The sequence below is a fragment of the Aquarana catesbeiana genome, linkage group LG04 (genome assembly GCF_042186555.1).
Source record: "Aquarana catesbeiana isolate 2022-GZ linkage group LG04, ASM4218655v1, whole genome shotgun sequence".
Lineage (NCBI taxonomy): Eukaryota > Metazoa > Chordata > Amphibia > Anura > Ranidae > Aquarana > Aquarana catesbeiana.
This window is the reverse complement of record NC_133327.1, coordinates 588383250-588403258: the sequence shown is the minus strand read 5'-3', so window position 1 is coordinate 588403258 and position 20009 is coordinate 588383250. Positions and strand designations below refer to the sequence as shown.

Sequence of the window (20009 nt, the reverse complement as noted above, 5' to 3'; positions counted from 1 at the left end):
CACATTTTTTTATGATCCTTCACTTCTGTCTGAAAAATATCCCAATCCCAGCTGACAGGAAAATTAGCAGTGTGTTTGCAGGACCACAAACTGTAACCCAGGGGTTGTCCAACTCAATTTCATTGCGGGCCGCATCAGAATTTTGGTTGTCTTCACAGGGCTGGTTGTATCTGTAAGACTATATAAATGTAAGCAGGGCATTTTTTCTCAGAGAATATGTGCAGGAGCTCAACCATGCCCTGCCAAACCACATTGAAGGATCTTAACTTATCCCCTAGGCACTGAGCACACACAAATATGCAGTCCCTCAGTGGCCTGTCCTTGGCGCTGAGTGGCCACATATTTGCGTACAATAGCACCAATAGCACTGTGACAACAGTGCACGCCCTGCACGCTCCCGACACTGTTACTGGCGGCTAACTGAAAGCTCCCATTCGCTGTTTGCAACCTGGAGCTTTCTGATTATGTGACCGTTGTGACAGCCAATCACAGCGGTCACATGACCATAAGCCCTGTCCTGTCCCCCCCCGGCATTCTTAAGCCCGTAAAGCATTGCCAGGCACCAACTCTAAGGGTTTAAAGGGGCAATAAATACCAGGAATGCCTTATGTGGGGTGTTCAGGGATGTGCTATGTACAGAGTGCAGTGTTAAGAAGTGAGCTACATATAGAGTGCAAAGTTTAGGGTTGTGATATGCACAGTGTGCAGGGTTCAGCTCTTTTTCGCAGGCTGTCCACATCTCACCTCCACCCCTCCCCCTCTGGTGCAAGGGCCACATGAAATGGCCTGGTGGGCCAGATTCAGCCCGTGGGCCAGATTCAGCCCACGGGCCTTGTGTTTGACACTTTTAACCCAATTCAGAACCTATATGCTGTCCCCATTATTATTCTTTAACCCCCTCACTGACTAACAACTCTTCAACTACCAGACTGCTGCCCAGCAGCTCTTCAACTCTTACCTTCCTACTGTCCATTAATATCCAGCACCAATGTTTTCCATAGCTCCCAACAGTTCTTGATTGCAAGGGACTGTCCCTGATTTGGAACAAAGTCCCTCTGTCCCTCTTTCCTCCTCATTTGTCCCTCATTTTGGTCTGATCTATATAGTTGTATATAAAATGCACTTTTTAGCTTTCAAAAAGTGTTTCCCAGTGCTAAACTGTTCATCCAATTTCTAAATTGCTGCATTTGTAAATTTCAAAAGCCAATATAAAGGAATAGTAGTGGTAAAAAGAACACGTGGGTTTAAGGGCTCATTTACATTTGCTTTGGCTTCAAAACACATTAATAGCTAGTTTACATTTGCTTCAAAACAAGGCTTTGAACAAGCTTTGTTAAAGCTCATTGAACGCTAGTCAAATCTCCTGTCATTAAATAAAATGGTTAGCTTACAGTCCTGTTTACACCTTGCTTTTGCTTTGCTTTGCTTCGGCTTTGCTTCAAAAATTATACCCCATGTAGCATTAGTGATGCTTCAAAGCGTCTTCAAAGCCTCCATAGAAGTCTATGGCAAAGCTCGCTTGAAGCCCCACTGAAGCCCCACCGAAGCTCCACAAAGCCTTACTGAAGCCCCACCAAAGCCCCACCAAATTCTCATCAAGGCCCCATCAACGCTCCACCAAAGCCTCATCAAAACCCGACCGAAGCCTCATCAAAGAACCAAGCAAAGGCAAGGTGTAAACAGGACTGTAAGCGAACCATTTTATTTAGTGACAGGATCTTTGACTGGCGTTCAATGAGCTTTAACAAAGCCTGTCCGAAGCCATGTTTTGAAGCAAGTGTAAACTAGCTCTTACTAATAAGTTTTTTATAATTTGCCCTTAAGGGGGCGTGGCAGGCGGTGTTTCCTATACTTACATACTTTTGCTAATAGGTGTCCCTCGTTCCCATCTCAAAAAGTTGGGAGGTATGATGTTTACTGCCACATATGCTGTTTCTAGTTAACACAGAAAGATCACACCCTAAAGAAAATAACAGGGATCATTGACTATATTGGCTAAGCAGCTGTCATGGAATTCTGTAATGCACACACGGTCGGATTTTCCGACGGAAAAATGTGTGATAGGACCTTGTTGTCGGAAATTCCGACCGTGTGTAGGCTCCATAACACATTTTCCATCGGATTTTCCGACACACAAAGTTTGAGAGCAGGATATAAAATTTTCCGACAACAAAATCCGTTGTCGGAAATTCCGATCGTGTGTACACAAATCCGACGGACAAAGTGCCACGCATGCTCAGAATAAATAAAGAGATGAAAGCTATTGGCCACTGCCCCGTTTATAGTCCCGACGTACGTGTTTTACGTCACCGCGTTCAGAACGATCGGATTTTCCAACAACTTTGTGTGACCGTGTGTATGCAAGACAAGTTTGAGCCAACATCCGTCGGAAAAAATCCTAGGATTTTGTTGTCGGAATGTCCGAACAAAGTCCGACCGTGTGTACAGGGCATAACTGTTGATGGCTCTCACCTAGCTAACTGTATACTGTAGTATGGATACAGTTGGTTGTAGGTTGGTAGTGGCAATCCTTCTGTAATCCATTGGCAATCCATTTGTATAGTAGTAATCCAAAGACTGATTTTTTTTTTTTTTTTCATTTTCTCTTATTAGAAGACACAAATTAGTCCCATGGAAGCAGCCTTTATTGTGGCCCTCCATAGTCTGACCAGAAATGTTGCTAGTTCACTGGCTGAGCAGACCTGTGCAGCCCCTTACCTGCCTTGGAACAAGCAGCCTCTCTGTGAGCCTTGGCTATGACAATGTAAGAGCCAATATGACAGGTTCCCTTTAAGTGCAGCCTTCAGTTGGGTTAATGAAGGCCCCTTGCTGAGCTACCATAAAGGGTTCCTCCAAATGTATTTTCTTTTGAGTCTGACATGCCTGAATTCCTGATTTAAAAGCATGCAGCCCTTTTAATTTTGTTTATCTGTGTGTACCGAAAAGAGTAACTAGGCAGGCATGGAGGGAGACAGCCAGGTAGATATATGATTGCATTCTGATGAAGGAATATTCTTCAAAGGATAAAAATGACATTCACTTTAATGATGAGGAGTAACAGATCAGAATTGATTTATGAAAATCAGAGCAATAGTAGAATAGTATAGTTATGTAAGGCAACCAATCAACCAGGGATTTGTATTCATTTGGTAACCAGCACAGGAAAGATGTATGTACTGGCAAAACTGCAAGTTAGGTAATGTAGCATGGAAAGCTCAGCAGCTTAAAAGCTGAGCTCCGGGTATCCCTAAAATGTCACCTTGTAGCGCCCCTATCAGCACTGCAAGGGTTAAATGTTTGTTTTGTCTCGGGGTAATAAAGTCACATACTTTACCTTAATCCTCACTGCTATTAGCTGCTATCTCTCTATACAATAATTCCTCCAAGCCACTCCCCTTCACAGCTCAATCAGTCGCAGCTCCCTCATGAGTTTCGTCCATGAGAATACCGAGGGCCCACTTACATCCCCGGACATTGGAGAGTGGAAAAGAATGCCATCAGGAGGAAGAAATAAGGTTCTACTCCCCCAGACAAAATGAGCTATCAACTCTTACAGCGTTAGGGAGGGCACTGCAAGCTGAGATTTTAGATAAACCCAGAGTTCAGCTTTAAAGAATAATTCTAATTTTGGTTGTTTTTTCCTCACCTGTATACTCATTAAAAGTTCAATATATATATTGTCAATAAATTATTTTTTTTTTTTATTACCTATATAGCACTGTCAATTTACGTAGCACTTTACAGATATATTGTACATTTACATCAGTCCCTCCCCTCAAGGAGCTTACAATCTAAGGTCCCTAATGCAGGCCATACACGGTCGAATTTCGAACTAATTTTCTTTTCAAAATCAGAATGTTCATTTTTTTTTTTGTGATCCGATGATGCCATCATTGATTTTCGAAATTCGGCCGACCAAGCCTTCAATTTCACTGCATGTTGCTACAGAAAATAATTTTTGTGGCTGGGAATCTTCTTTTCTCTCCGTAAATGTTCTTTTCTTATTACGCTTCTCGCACAATTCTCCCATCATTGATTAGAAAATCGTTCGTTTTTCTAAAAATTTCCAACATGTCCGATTCCTAAAATTTGATTGCCGCACGAAAATCGTCCGTTGTTGCAGGCCATTAATGGTGCGAAATACATACGAAAATTCTTCCATACGATTTTCGAAAGAAAATTCTTACGAAATTCGAACCGTGTATGCCCGGCATAACTCACATTTATTAGACAATTGCAGAACGAAAAAATTTGTTTCGTTTAAATTCGTTATTTACAAAAATTTGGTTAGTTAAATTAGTTTAATTCATTTTCGAAATTCGCTTAGTTTATTCAAATTCAAATCGATATGAAACTTCAGAATTTGGTCGAATTGAACTAAATTCAAACAAATTTGAACAATTTGAATCGATACCAATTCGAATTCCATTCGAATTTGACTCGAATTCTATTTGCAATCGATTTTATTCTATTCAAAACTCTAATTTTGTAAGATGGTTATATTCTTTCTATTCCATTCTATTCTTTTATTTTCTATTCTATTCTTTTCTTTTCTATTATAGTATATTATTTTTTATTTTATTCTATTTCAAATTTATTCAATTCGAAATTCGAATTTCAGAAGATGGTTATAATGTTTTATTCTATTCTATTGTATTGTTTTTTCTATTCTAGTCTATTCCTTTGCTTTCTATTCTAATCAATTCTTTTCTATTCAAATTCAAATTTTGTTCTACTCCAATTTTGTGAAATGGTTATAGCCTGTCTATTCTATTCTATTATTTTCTATTCTATTAAAAATGTGAATTTCAGAAGAATGTTATATTCTTTCTATTTTATTCTATTCTATTGTTTTTTTTTCTATTCTATTATTTTCTATTTTATTCTACACTATTCTTTTTTTTCTATCTATTCTTTTCTACTATATTCGAATATGAATTTACTCTATTTGAAATGTGAATTTATTCTGTTTTTTTTTATTCTATTCTCGTCTATTCTATTGTATTCCTTTCATTTCTATTCTATTTTATTCTGTTCTTTTATTTTCTATTCTATTTTGTTCTGTTTTACTCTATTCCTTTCTTTTCTTTTCTAATCTATTGTTTTATTTTCTATTATATTCCTTTATTTTCTGTTCTATCCCTTTATTTTCTATTCTATTTTTTTCTATTTTTTTCTTTTCTATTCTGTCCTGATTTACTCTATTATATTATATTATTTTCCTTTATTTTCTATTCTATTTTATTCTCTTTGGAAATTCAAATTCAATTTTAAAAAAGAATTTGAATTCAATTTAAAACTGTTTGAATTTCATTTAAAAATAAATTTCATCTGAAATTTTGTTTCCTTATTTCGGATTTATTGTTTTTTTAACAGATAAAGATTTATTTAAATAACTCACACAGCAATTACAGGTTCACATTAAGATATGCACAATCCAGTTTGAACACATAAGGACAAGTGTAAAGAACACAAGAAATCATAGTAACATTCCCAGCAGACATTGAATAGCAATTAAGTATCTAATCACACAATTCCTTCTCCATAGACATAAAAAGGGGAGGGAGAGGTGGGGGGGGGGGGGGATGTGTATAGGACCCGGAGAAATGAGGAGGGGAGAGAGTGGGACTATGCAAGAAAGTAGGAATAAAAAAAGGGGGAAGGAAAGAGAAGAAATCAAGTCCTTTCCAAGTCCCATCCTCAACAAACAGTTCACCCATCAGTAGGCTCAACTAGGCCATGAGCATCAATCCAAGTTGACCACGCTTTTTCAAACTTCTTAGGACAATTTCTACTCTCACAGATTGATGTATACAGTGGCAAGACTGCGTTTACGGCGGAGACCCAGCTAGTTAATGTGGGCGAAGTGGGCTGCTTCCATCGGAGAAGAAGCTCCCTTTGTGCATAATAAAGTGCAAAGAATAAGAATAACTTCATATACCTAGAGGCTACAATTTGGTCCATGATAACCACTAACAGCAAGTGGATCAGGCTGCAGAGGTGGCCGGAGCTCTAGTTTTTTTGGAGGGGAGGGCGGTAAACAAACCACCCAATCCCCCCCGTTCATTCGGTCGATCAAACCCCCCACCTGACGTCGGTCAGTGGGTCAAACCCCCCTGTCGCTCGGTCGATCGTCCATCCATCTGTCCCCCATTTACCCTATGCAGGCTGCAGGCAGCTTCAGCAGCTTCCCCCCTGCATCTCCTCCTTGGCATCTCCCGTCCTGTTACCAGCCAATACAGTCGCTTCTTCTCTCGGCCAATCTGGTCTTAAAGCCCGTTTCCTGATTGGCTGGAAGGAAAAGCAGGAAGACAATAGCAAATTTTAATTTGCTATTGTCACACAAGTGGGTGGGGTCGGGCGCAGTGCTCTGCATCCCAAGCCCACCCTTTTTTGAAGCCAATTGAAGCCTCAGGCTCTAATCAGGTGCTTAAAAAAAACCATAGAAATCCATGTGTCTGGCGTCTTGCATGTTAGATTGGGGCCGGACGCATGGATTGGGGGGGCGGTGCCACTGCTGCAGAGGCCAATCACAGAGCTCATTCAGAAACCAATCACAGAGCTCATACAGAGTCAGATTCTTTAAATTCATTACTATACATCCGAATTTCCAAATAATGAAAAACCCGTCTGAATTTCGATTCGGAACTAAATGTAGCACACATGTCTAACATTCATACATACACATACTAGGGCCAATTTAGACAGCAGCTAATTAACCTAACAGAATGTCTTTGGAGTGTGGGAGGAAACCAGAGTACCTGGAGGAAACCCACGCAGGCACAGGGAGAACATGCAAACTTCAGGCAAGTAGTGATATGGTAGTGCTTCCAGGCAGCAAGCATCACCAGCAAACCAAATGCCATGCAACATTTTTAAGAGGAACTAAACCCTCCAATCTTTTCAGCCAAGGAAGATGCCATCTTAGTCTCTGATTTGTAACTGCCATGGTGCTGCACATGTGATTAGTTATGACTACAGCCATTTGATGGTTTGGCAGTTTGGTTGAAAGCACAAGCAAATGAGACAGTTAGCATTCCCGACATGCCTGGGTTGTCACCGGTTTCTTTAAACTGTTAAATTGATGGGTTTGGTTACCTTCTAAGCCATCAATGGATCCCTTCCTCAGGCAACAGGAATGGTCACTGTTGCCCAAGAATGAGTTTCAATGATGACTTGAAAACGTCACATGTCTTTCTATGACAAATACAAGCTCCTATTGAGCATTTTAGTGTGCTGGTGATGCTTGCAAGTTATTGGATTCATTGACTATATTTATAGACTTAATTGTTTTGTAGATGTTATCTGTATTTATTATATGTATACTATTAGTTGTAGTATTTATTATGTTTTAATAAGTTGAAGCTGGACTCAAGGCACAAAAAGATTTTCATTTAGATATATTCCTTTTGATATGATATAGCCATTCATGATATAAATTCACTCTGTGTGCACCAAATATCGTTACAAACCCAGATATTACTTTGTAAAAGTAGCAATGACATCATTCCTGTGCATCACATAGTCTGTGCCGAGAGCTATGGGTTGGGGCCCAGCAGGCCCATCCACCACAGGATGCCTGCAAAAATAACTACAGAAGAGAGCTGAGACAAGACCGGTCACCCTGCAAAAGGAGAGAGAGCAGAAGTGACCGGTCTTTATCACAGGAAGCTCCTGCACAGAGGCAATGTTTTACACCAGATTACTGCACAGATCTGGAAGAAATAAACTAAGCACAACAAGATTCAATGAAGAATACACATGACTCTTGTATTTAGACAATATTTGCTTATCCCGGAGTTCAATTTTAAGTGTGCACAATTAAAGCCAGAATATGGAGATCCTGTAATTTTCTTTATTTGTTTACCTGTCTCTTAGTACCTACCATGAAAAAAACTGTTGCCTACAGAGCTCAGAAGCTCAAGCTGAATTTTAGGGCTCATGTACACTGCTGCTGCTAAACGGACATTTAGGAGCAGTTGAGAATTTTTTTCAACTGCTCCTGAACTCTCCTCTGTGTTATCTTATCAGTACATGTACACAGAGTCGTTTACAGTCGTTTCTAGGCAGTCGAGTTTAGAGGCTTTTTTTGGAACGCAAAAAATTGGGTTCAGAAGCTGAGCTTAGAGGCATTTCAAGCTCCAAACACTTCTAAACGCAGTGAAACGCGGTAACTCGCGTTTCACCTGCAGGCGTTTTTCATTTTTGGCTATTTTTTTTTTTAAATGCTTCTAAACGTAAACACGGCATGTAAACGCGGCAAAACGGACATTTTAAATGTGGGTTACTACCTGTCAAGTTAAATCGTTGAGGAGAGGTTGTAAAAGCGTCCCGTGTACATGAAGCCTTACCCACACAACTAAATTATAGGATGAGCCATCCCTCTTTCCTCCTCTCCATCTGCCTGTCTCAGAAGAAGAAATATAGGTTTCAAATCACACAAACTAAGTCTACAGGCAAACAAATTTCTACTTTTTTTACCAAGTGTTGGACTTTTCTGACTTTCGTCCTTTCGCATACAGAACAGTCTTTTCCAACTTGAAATATAATGGCACACATACCCACTCATCGCAAAGGCTTTTAATTTTGAAAGTTTAAAGTTTAGAAATACTGATGAGTTATATATATAGATATATATCTATATATATAGATATATAGATATATATCTATATATATAGATATATATATAACATTATATTGCTCTGGTCACAGTGTGTTAAAAAAGTAATAAAAACGAAAAAAAAAAAATATATATATATATATATATATATATATATATATATATATTTTTTTTTTTTTTTTTTTTTTTTTTTTTTCATACTGTCATCAGTCAGTGTCCCTGATCAACACCACACTAGTTATTTGATGATGCTGTACTGCACTGGTGACAGTATGTAAAAAAACAAAAATTGTGAAAATTTTTGTTTTAATTTATTTATTTTCCAAAAAATAATGACTAAGTACCTACTTGTCCACTTTCCAAAAAGGGGTCATTTGGGGGGTATTTCTACTGTCCTGACATGTTTGGGCCTCAAGAAATGAGATAGGCCATTAGTACATCAGGATTGATTAATTTTTAGATACACTGTACCATAGTTTGTAGACTCTATAACTTTCCTACAGACTAAATAATATATTGTACACTAATTTGGGTTATTTTTACCAAGGAAATATAACAGAATACATTTTGGCCTAAAGTTATGAAGAACAATTATTTATTTGTAAAATTTTATAACAGAAACGGAAAAAAAACACGCTTTTTTTTCAAAATTCTCAGTCTTTTTTTGTTTATTTAGCAAATTATAAAAAAACCCAGTGGGGATTAAATACCACCAAAAGAAAGCTCTAGTTGTGTGAACAAAATTATAAAAATGTACAGTGTTGCATGACCGCACAGTTGTGAAAGTGTGAGAGCGCTGAAAGCTGAAAATTTGCCTGGGCAGGAAGGAGGTAAAAGTGCCTGGTATTGAAGTGGTTAAACCTTTAGAAGGCACCAATGACTGGGGGGGGGGGGGGGTCAGTTGATTGGGGCAGAGATACAATGCCTTGCAAAAGTAATCACCCCCCTTGGCTTTTTACCTATTTTGTTACATTACAGCCTTTAGTTCAATGTTTTCTTAACACAATAGAACACAATAGTCTAAGTTGGTGAAGTAAAAAATATACATAAAACTATTTTTCAGAAATAAAAAACTGATAATTGACATGTGCGTATGTATTCACCTCCTTTGTTATGAAGCCCATAAAAAGCTCTGGTGCAACTAATTACCTTCAGAAGTCACATAATTAATGAAATGATGTCCACCTGTGTGCAATCTAAGTGTCATATGATCTGTCATTACATATACACACCTTTTTGAAAGGCCCCAGAGGCTGCAACAATTAAGCAAGAGGCACCACTAACCAAACACTGCCATGAAGACCAAGGAACTCCCCAAACAAGTAAGGGACAATGTTGTTGAGAAGTAAAAGTCAGGGTTAGGTTATAAAAAAATATCCAAATCTTTGATGATTCCTAGGCACACCATCAAATCTATCATAACCAAATGGAAAGAACATGGCACAACAGCAAACCTGCCAAGAGACGGCCGCACACCAAAACACACGGACCGAGCAAGGAGGGCATTAATCAGAGAGGCAGCACAGAGACCTATGGTAACCCCTGAGGAACTGCATTTGTTGTTTGCTTTACAATAATAAAAAAAATTTAAAAATCTTCAAAGTTGTGGGCATGTTCTGTAAATGAAATGATGCAAATCCTCAAACAATCCATGTTAATTCCAGGTTGTGAATCAACAAAACACAAAAAATGCCAAGGGGGTGAATACTTTTGCAAGGCACTGTATGTTTAGATCTGTTCATGTTAATTCAAAGTACATTTCCATGTGTGTTTCTTTCCAAAGTAAAACAAGGTTAATTAGGTTAAACTAGCTCTAAGCAATGCTAGCACACTTGGAATACTGTAAGGGTTAAAAAAATGCCAGGTGACAGTTGCACACTTATTTCTGCCCATACATGAATTTATCACTTCATATCTGATCCTGCAGGGTGCTTCTTTCTTATGTGTATGTCTGGCAATCTTATGAAGTAAGGTGAAGCAACAAGTTTACTTTACCTTCCCTCCCCAGCAGCACATACTCACCTTTCATTTACTCCCCCACTGCTCTGTTCAGCCATCTGGAGACAGAAAGGAAGCCTGTGTAATCTTGGAGCTTTCACAGGGCTGATGTCTCTCAATCCACCCCCATATTGACAGCATTGGGCCAATTTTCAAGCACCCGCAACGTCATGTGGGAAGAAAAGAAGTGAGTCAATTGTTCCTTCATCCTGGGAAGTACTGGTATCCTCCTCAACGCTACCACTGGCCAAACTGATTGGCAGAGATAAGTAAGTGCTGCTGGGGAAAGTGGAAGATAGAGAAGAACTTTACACCCCCCCTGTCATTTTTTTTTACTATCCCCTTATCTTGTTTGCTGATTTATCTCCAAGATCCATACTCACCCGTCCATTGAATCCAGTGTTGCCCTGCTGATTCACTGCCGCGCACCAGGTCCAGCACCCCTAACTTCTTCACTAACATCGGGGGTCTGGCTATTTCTTCCAGGTTTTTGTAGCCAGCCCCCTAAAGAGGTGCTATGGCACATCATCAAGGGCCAGCTTCCATAACTAGGAAGAGACAGCCAGACCTGTGATGGTATGCAGCGGCACATACACTGTAGAGTACCGCTAGGCCTGCTGGGAAGCATGAAGTCAGTATCCCGAGAGGCTGTGGGGGACTGGGACATCATTTTCGCCTAGGTAAAAATCTCAGAAGTGCTAGTAGGGGACCAAAAATGGTATTAGAAATAGATAAATAAATAAATCTCTGATTGTGTGAGAGGAGGGGAGTGCAATGAGGGAATGTGGTTGGGGAGGGTGGAGGTCCCCTTTAAGGAACCCAGTTGCATTTGATTCTATACCCTCAAGGAAGCAAATGATACCTGAATGAGGCGAAATGTTGTGGTGATTAGGTCATATATGAGCAGATACCATCCTGAGAATGATGGTCCAGATAATATACTCTATTACCAAAAGTATTGGGACACGCACATGAACTTTAATGGTTTCCCAGTCTTAGTCCATAGGGTTCAATATTGAGTTGGCCCACCCATTGCCGCTATAACAGCTTTAACTCTTCTGGGAAGGATGTCCACAAGATTTAGGAGTGTGTCTATGGGAATGTTTGATCATTCTTCGCATTTGTGAGGTCAGGCACTGATGTGGATGAAAAGGTCTGGTACGCAGTCTCCGCCAGTCGAGTTCTTCGACCCCAAACTCGCTCATCCATGTCTTTATGGACTTTTCTTTATGCACTTGTTCGCTGTTATCTTGGAACAGGAAGGGGCCATCTCCAAACTGTTCCCACAAAGTTGGGAGCATAAAATTGTCCAAAATGTCTTGGTATGCTGACAAATTAAGAGTTTCCTTCACTGGCCAAGCCCAACCCCTGAAAAACACCCCACACCATAAACCCCCCTCCACCAAATGATTTGGACCAGTGCACAAAACAAGGTCCACAAACACATGGATGAATGAGTTTGGGGTGGAGGAACTTGACTGGCCTGCACAGAGTCCTGACCTCAACCCGATAGAACACCTTTGGGGTGAATTAAAGCGGAGACTGCGAGCCAGGCCTTCTCATCCACATCAGTGCCTGACCTCACAAATGCGCTTCTGAAAAAATGCTCAAACACTCCCATAGACACACTCCTAAACCTTGTGGACAGACTTCCCAGATGAGTGGAATCTGTTATAGCTGTAAAGGTTGGGCCAACTCAATATTGAACCCTACCGACTAAGACTGGGATGCTATTAAAGTCAATGTGCATGTAAAGGCAGACGTCCCAATACTTTTGATAATATAGTGTATATGCCTATCCTCAAATGAGGTGTGGAAGCTTCTGGCCTACTGTGATACTGAGCCAATGATGGCACATGAACATGCAAACAGAGAGAAGGATCAGCCCCGCTTACACAACAAATTACCAGCAAGTTAGAACATTTCTGTGGGGTTGATTTACTAAAACTGGAGAGTGCAAAATCTGGTGCAGCTGTGCATAGAAACCAATCAGCTTCCAGTTTTTATTGTCAAAGCTTAAGCCCCGGTTCACACGAGGCGACCTGCACACGACTGCCACGGCGACTTGCAAAACAACTTCTGTATAGAAGTCTATGCAAGTCGCCCCAAGTCACCTCCAAAGTAGTGCAGGAACCTTTTTCTAAGTCGGAGCGACTTGCGTCGCTCCTATTAGAACGGTTCCATTGTAAAGAACGGGAGGCGACTTGTCAGACGGCTAGGTCACCTGACAAGTCGCCCCTGTGTGATCCGGCACTTACTGAACAAGCTGAAGGTAGAAGCTGATTGGCTACCATGCACACCTGCACCAGATTTTGCACTCTCCAGTTTTAGTGAATCAACAAATTAATGGGGTGGTCGACTACATGGCAAATGAGGTTCAATGTAGAAAAATGTAAAATAATGCATTTGGGTGGCAAAAATATGAATGCAATCTATACACTGGGGGGAGAACCTCTGGGGGAATCTAGGATGGAAAAGGACCTGGGGGTCCTAGTAGATGATAGGCTCAGCAATGGCATGCAATGCCAAGCTGCTGCTAACAAAGCAAACAGAATATTGGCATGCATTAAAAAGGGGATCAACTCCAGAGATAAAACGATAATTCTCCCACTCTACAAGGCTCTGGTCCAGCCGCACCTAGAGTATGCTGTCCAGTTCTGGGCACCAGTCCTCAGGAAGGATGTACTGGAAATGGAGCGAGTACAAAGAAGGGCAACAAAGCTAATAAAGGGTCTGGAGGATTTTAGTTATGAGGAAAGGTTGCGAGCACTGAACTTATTCTCTCTGGAGAAGAGATGCTTGAGAGGGGATATGATTTCAATATACAAATACCGTACTGGTGACCCCACAATAGGGATAAAACTTTTTCGCAGAAGAGAGTTTAACAAGACTCGTGGCCACTCATTAAAATTAGAAGAAAAGAGGTTTAACCTTAAACTACGTAGAGGGTTCTTTACTGTAAGAGCGGCAAGGATGTGGAATCCCCTTCCTCAGCGGGGGGCATTGATAGCTTCAAGAAACTATTAGATAAGCACCTGAATGACCGCAACATACAGGGATATATAATGTAATACTGACACATAATCACACACATAGGTTGGACTTGATGGACTTGTGTCTTTTTTCAACCTCACCTACTATGTAACTATGTAACTATGTAACCCCAGTGTGTGTGATAACAAATATCTATACTGCTACAGTTGCTTGTTATCTCCCCCTAGGGAAGTCATAAGTAGTCCTGCATGCAATGCTTAGATCAGGAGCCACACTGGTAAAAATTGGGTTGCTTATGGCCTCCTTCAGAAAAAAACAATAGGCAATTTTATTCTTAAATAGAAGGTAGAGCATTAGGGAAGCAGCATCCATAATTACTTTACTGAATGAGAGTATACAAGCCTTCAGATCAGATGGATAAAGAAACCACATAATACCAAATTACCAATAGGTTCTTTTCAGGCTTGAATTACCTGCCACAAAGGCAAACAATGCCAGTCAGTATTATATAAATTCAGGAATCATTTGGATGAAAACGAACACATCAACTTACTATAATGGTGGCCATACACGCTTCGATTTTATTATCCAATTGATGTGCAATTCAATAAAAATAGTCAGATTGGCAATTAAATAGGCAAACCTTTCCTTCAAATTGAATCAAATTTAGATTTGATTTACATTGGACAAACTGAGTTGATCTGCCAGGGTGGAAAATTATTGATCATGTTGCATTGATTGGCAGCAGTGAGAGGCATTGTTCATGAATTTGATTGTATTTTGATTGATCGGATTATAAGATTATATGGTGAAAACAGAAATGTTATGGATAAATTTGAATCATATCTTTCAATTATCGAAATCCACTTCCCTGTGTGCGACATATTGTTGGAATGGGTTGCAAACTATAGACTGATTGTTCCTTTTGGCAGAGATCAATTGGAAAATAAATAGATCATTTATCTAGGTTTGGCCACAATAGGACATAAAAGGCACACCAAAATTGCCCTACACTGCTTATACTCATAGATTAGCAAACCATCAAGGAGAGTTTCAAAATTTTGCATTAAATAAATTGATTCTATCTATAGGTGTGTGAACTATCATAAACCATAAAGATCACATTTAGATTCTGATTGGACATTACTTGGAATTTATCATTCACTTATAATCCTATAATAAAAAAAGATGAAAAAATAAATGAGTTTAATTAAAAAAAAATGTATATAAGCATAAATATACAATGAAGATTTTTTTTTTGTAACAAAGCAAGTTTCTAATAAAATAGTAACAGTCACAATTCTAATAATGAACAAACAGAAAAATGACTCTGAATTAAAAAAAAAAAAATCAATACAATTTTTTTTTTTTTTTTTGCAAAATCAACTGAGCTTACATGTCAATAACTGTAATTGCCTGCAAAGATCTCCTAAGTGCATTCAATACAGTGTGATCGTTAAAGCATCAATCCTACAAAGTGGCTGCACCTTGTATGGCCATCATTTCACTGGATTATGGTTGGGTAACCCATGGTTTGATCTATATATTAAAGTACCATGAAAATAACAGGAGTCCAGGTATGAAATGATGGGCACAAGCACAGGGTAGGGTCGGCCGATCACAGACAAATGATGATCTGTTGGGGACCTTTAGCTCATCTTGAGAATATAAGGCTAGCACAGGAATATAGGAGGCTGGGGACTAATCCATGTATTACTAGATAAATATATAACATTAAGGTACCAGTATCATGACTTATTGCCCAAAAGTAGTATGTGGCCGCTTTTTCTACTTATTTTCTCCAAATCCACGTTCGAATCACATCCTGTTCCTGAGAAAAGAGGAGAGAAACGCAGCAATTTATTCCAATGGGTGGTTTTTAAGAAACTGGCAATTTAAACCGGTTGGGTGTTATTTATTGCAATATGAAATGAAATGATCCCATTTCTCAAATGACAGTGTCTGCGAGGAGAAGTGAACAGCCTCTAAAGGTAATTGTCTCCTGATGATATTTCCATTAGACTCGATCTTGGACTCTAATGACATTCAGTCGGCTTGGCTTCAACATAAAGACAGAAAATAAGAATAAAAAAAACTCAAATACAAAACTCAGCATTTAACAAGTTAATAAGAGTTCCTGGGCTCTTTGTCCTGTAGTCCTGTTTTATTGTTCGGGTTGATATAGCTGCACTGATGACCTGTGCGGGGCATCGCTGATTTGTGCAAACTTTAGCTGCTGCAACCCCTGCGCTGCCGGCCGGGCCGAGTGATCGGCTGCTTCCCACTCTGGAGACGCCTCTGCGGAGCAAATCACAGACAACTCATTGACTAATAATACATAAATACCCTTCTGGAGGGCTGACATTCACAGATTTTGAGCTGATCGGTTAAGCCTGTGCGCAAAGTTATAAACATTATATATATATATATATATATATATATATATATATATATATATATATATATATATATATACAGTGTGAGCAGTTCGAACAGAGAAACATACTGCTATATCATTTTACAGCAAAACAGGGGGATAAACTTATTTATAATATGTGTGTGCTTGATTAGAAATCTGTATCTATAATCACATGATTATAATATAGTATCACTTTCTACTGTATGTATTACAATATAGGGCACTGCTGCATATAAAAGTGGATTATAGAGCGTATGTGTTTGTATATTTAGTCAACACACGATTATATACCTTAATATCCTATTACACAAATGTATTTTACATATATATTGCACATATTGCAATAGACTATATTGTGTGTGTGTGTGTGTTTGTATATTCATACCTTATTATATACTTTAATATCCCATTCTACTGTAAATACACGTATGTAATTATTCTACTGTTACACATATGTAATACACTACTGTAGATTTGATGTATGTGCATGTATGCATAGGTGTGTGTGTATGTATGTATGTGTGTATGTGTTTTTATGTACGTATGTGTGTGTTAGTTTATATACGTATATGTGTGTATGTATGAATGTATGTGTGTTTATGTATGTATGTGTGTATGTATGTGTGTGTTCATGTACGTATATGTGTGTATGTGTGTGTGTTTATGTACATATATGTGTGTTTGTTTATATACTTATATGTATGTATGTATGTGTGTGTGTGTGTGTGTGTGTGTGCTTGTGTATGTATGTGTATGTGTGTTTATATACTTATGTGTGTGTGTATGTATGTATGTGTGTTTATATACTTATATGTGTGTATGTATGTATGTATGTGTGTGTGTAATAAAAATAATGTACTATACAGTAATATCACATTCTATTGTTCTATTAGAAACACACATATGGCACTGCTTGCACATTAAAGTAGATTAAATCGTGTGTGTTTGTTTCATAACATAATCAAGCAAAATAATAAGGACCAGAGAATGCACCGATTATACAAACACATCCAATCACAAATTGAAGCAGCACCTTCTTTCCCTCTTTTCAAAAATGCAGAGGCAATAGAGCCTCGCCTCGGTATATGTTAGCAGCATTAGAGGATATTTCCTGTAATTAGGGATTCTAAGAGTCAGAGCTGGTGATGTTAGACAATAGCAGCGCCCATGCAGCACAGCTCGCTCTCCATGCAATCATCGTACATAGCACAATTACATCCCGCCTTTAAACTAGCAGCAAATGAGGTTTACTATCCTGTCGCCTTTGACGTTCACAATTGCAGATCTTTATAGATTTTCAGATGTGTAAGTGGCTCATCTTAAATTTAAGGATAGCACAAGAGCTGCAGGATTGAGCCAATCTGCTTGGCAACTTCTATTCTAAAGCAGTCAATCAATCGGCATCTTATCTGCACTTGTCTGTGTGTAATGTTAGGATAGGTGCTCCTTTGTGCCGCACAGTTCGTTCAGCCGCAATTTATTCGCAAAGTTCACCTTGTGCCAAGACAAAAGAGCTCATATTCTCCATAGCTGCCATTTATTAATTGCTTCCATGAAAATGGAAGTTGGGCCGTTCGGGGCTTTTGTTCATTGCCTTTGTTCATTTCCTCTCCCCCTCGCCTGTATAGGTTCAGCCGCTATTTCTAGAACAACAGACAGAAAATAAAGAGAAGGAACCAGAAGACCTACCTAACGAACCAGAAGACCTACCTAACTGAGCCGAACTGTCAGGGATCTGTCCCACGCTGGGCTGCTGTGATGTGACTGCAATGGCCAGGATTTCCCTGCGAGGAAACAACATACTTAACTTCACCAAGAGACAAGAGGTTGGTGTCAAGGCATACACTCAATCCTTTTTAATTGTTGGCTGGATCAATCTCACTGCTTGCTGCTTAACCACTTTATGAGGTGCTTCTGTCAGCCATGGGTTCCATGTACACCTCTGATATATACACATACATACCTACCTATCAATATATATGTGTGTGTAAATATATATATATATATATATATATATATATATATATATATATATATATATATATATATATATATATATATCACACATCAGGTTAGGGAGGGACAAGCAATGTAGCGATTATCATTATATCCATAAACATATTAATTATATACTTCTCTTACGGTATACTGTATTATTAAAAATATATTTTACTTTATCATGTATATGTATCTTATATATATTTTGTATCGATAGATAGATAGATAGATAGATAGATAGATAGATAGATAGATAGATAGATAGATAGATATATCTATAGATATCTATATACTATTTTTTTAATGTTCATTGATTGGTCTTTACATGTATATGCTACATATATTGCTAGGCACCTATACGTATAGAAGCATTAAGTATACACATACATAACCTAAATAAATGTTTGCTTAAATTATATATATATATATATATATATATATATATATATATATATATATATATATATATATATATATATATATATATATATATATATATATATGTATATATAATACACGTGCGTGCATATATACTGCAGTCCATTATGCTTGTATTTAACTCAGTACCTATAAACTTATAATAAAATTGTTTTGTTTTTTTATCAATTTCCAATTGTCGGAACTCAAGTTATGTTTTATTTTTATTCTGACCGATCTAGGCCGAGGAATTGTGATTTGATATTTCTTCCATTGTATCCAGAGTGTGCAATATTTGGCAATAATAAAAAAAAAAAAAAAAACATAAAAAAAAAAAAACAATAACGAAGACAGAGATGTAGTTTGTATTGTACAGTGATAAGGAGTTTGCCTTCCACCCGCTGAGCTCTTCTCCTGAACGGAGACGTCGGATGATGCTCTGCTCCATGCTGACTTCCCTGCCTGAGATGGCTGAGAGGATGAGGATACTCCACTCCAAGCAATGGCAGCACACAGCATCGACCCATCTCTCACTGTGCCCATTGTCATTGCTCTCTAGAAATATATATATATATATATATATATCTCGGTTAAAAATATAGAAACGTAGTATAATATATATTATGATATTAAAAATGTGATTTTATATATATATATATATATATATATATATATATATATATATATATATATATATATATATATATATATATTCCTAAATATATATATATTACTTGTTTAAAATGCACCAGCATTTAACTGCAGTTCCTGGAAATATTGTATTAATTTTTACGAGAAAAAGCAACATTCGTTAATAGGTTATCTAGCAGCATTCTAATTTGCACTACAGTTTTTTATTTTGTAATCTTACCATGTGGGTCAAGTATTTTTTTTTTTTTTTAACTTTGAGATGGGAAATAGGATAGTTAACCATTTTCCTGACTGGTTAATGTCAAGCTGTATGAACAATGTTGTAAATATGCATGTAGGGGGGTTATTTCCTGTCTTAACACCCTATCCTTAATGATACCATGAATAATAATAATAATAATATTACTATGATTATCATTGTTATTATTATTAATAATTATAATAATGTTATTAATAATAATGACAATCAATTATTTTTTTTTACTATTACAGCCTTTGATATATATATATATATATATATATATATATATATATATATATATATATATATATATAGATATAGATATATATATCTATATATATAGATAGATAGATATATATCTATCTATCTATATATATATCTATCTATATATATATTAATGAATGGTAACTATAATCCTGTGCACTCGGTTTTACAATAAAATAATCCTGATACACCTCTTGTGTGGTTTTTGTTCCAGTCTTTTTCAGGATGCATTGAGGAATTTTACACTGCAAAACCTATTAAATAGGTAGAGACTGTTAATTTTTCGAAGTAAATGTGCACTAGGCTTAGTAAATGGGGCAAAGATGCATGCACTTCAATTAACCAATCATGTGCCAGGAAGAACAAACATGTTTTTATTATTTAACATGAATGGTTAACCAAAGGGA

The 20009-nt window shown here is 37.8% G+C and overlaps 1 long non-coding RNA gene across 1 annotated transcript; it reads left to right on the top strand.

Annotated features, from left to right (window-relative positions):
- Positions 1-17074: 17074 nt before the first annotated feature.
- LOC141141582 (uncharacterized) lies at positions 17075-19169 on the top strand. Its single transcript, XR_012244141.1, has 3 exons — positions 17075-17336; positions 17660-17857; positions 18689-19169. It is a non-coding gene; the product is annotated as an uncharacterized lncRNA (long non-coding RNA).
- Positions 19170-20009: the final 840 nt, after the last annotated feature.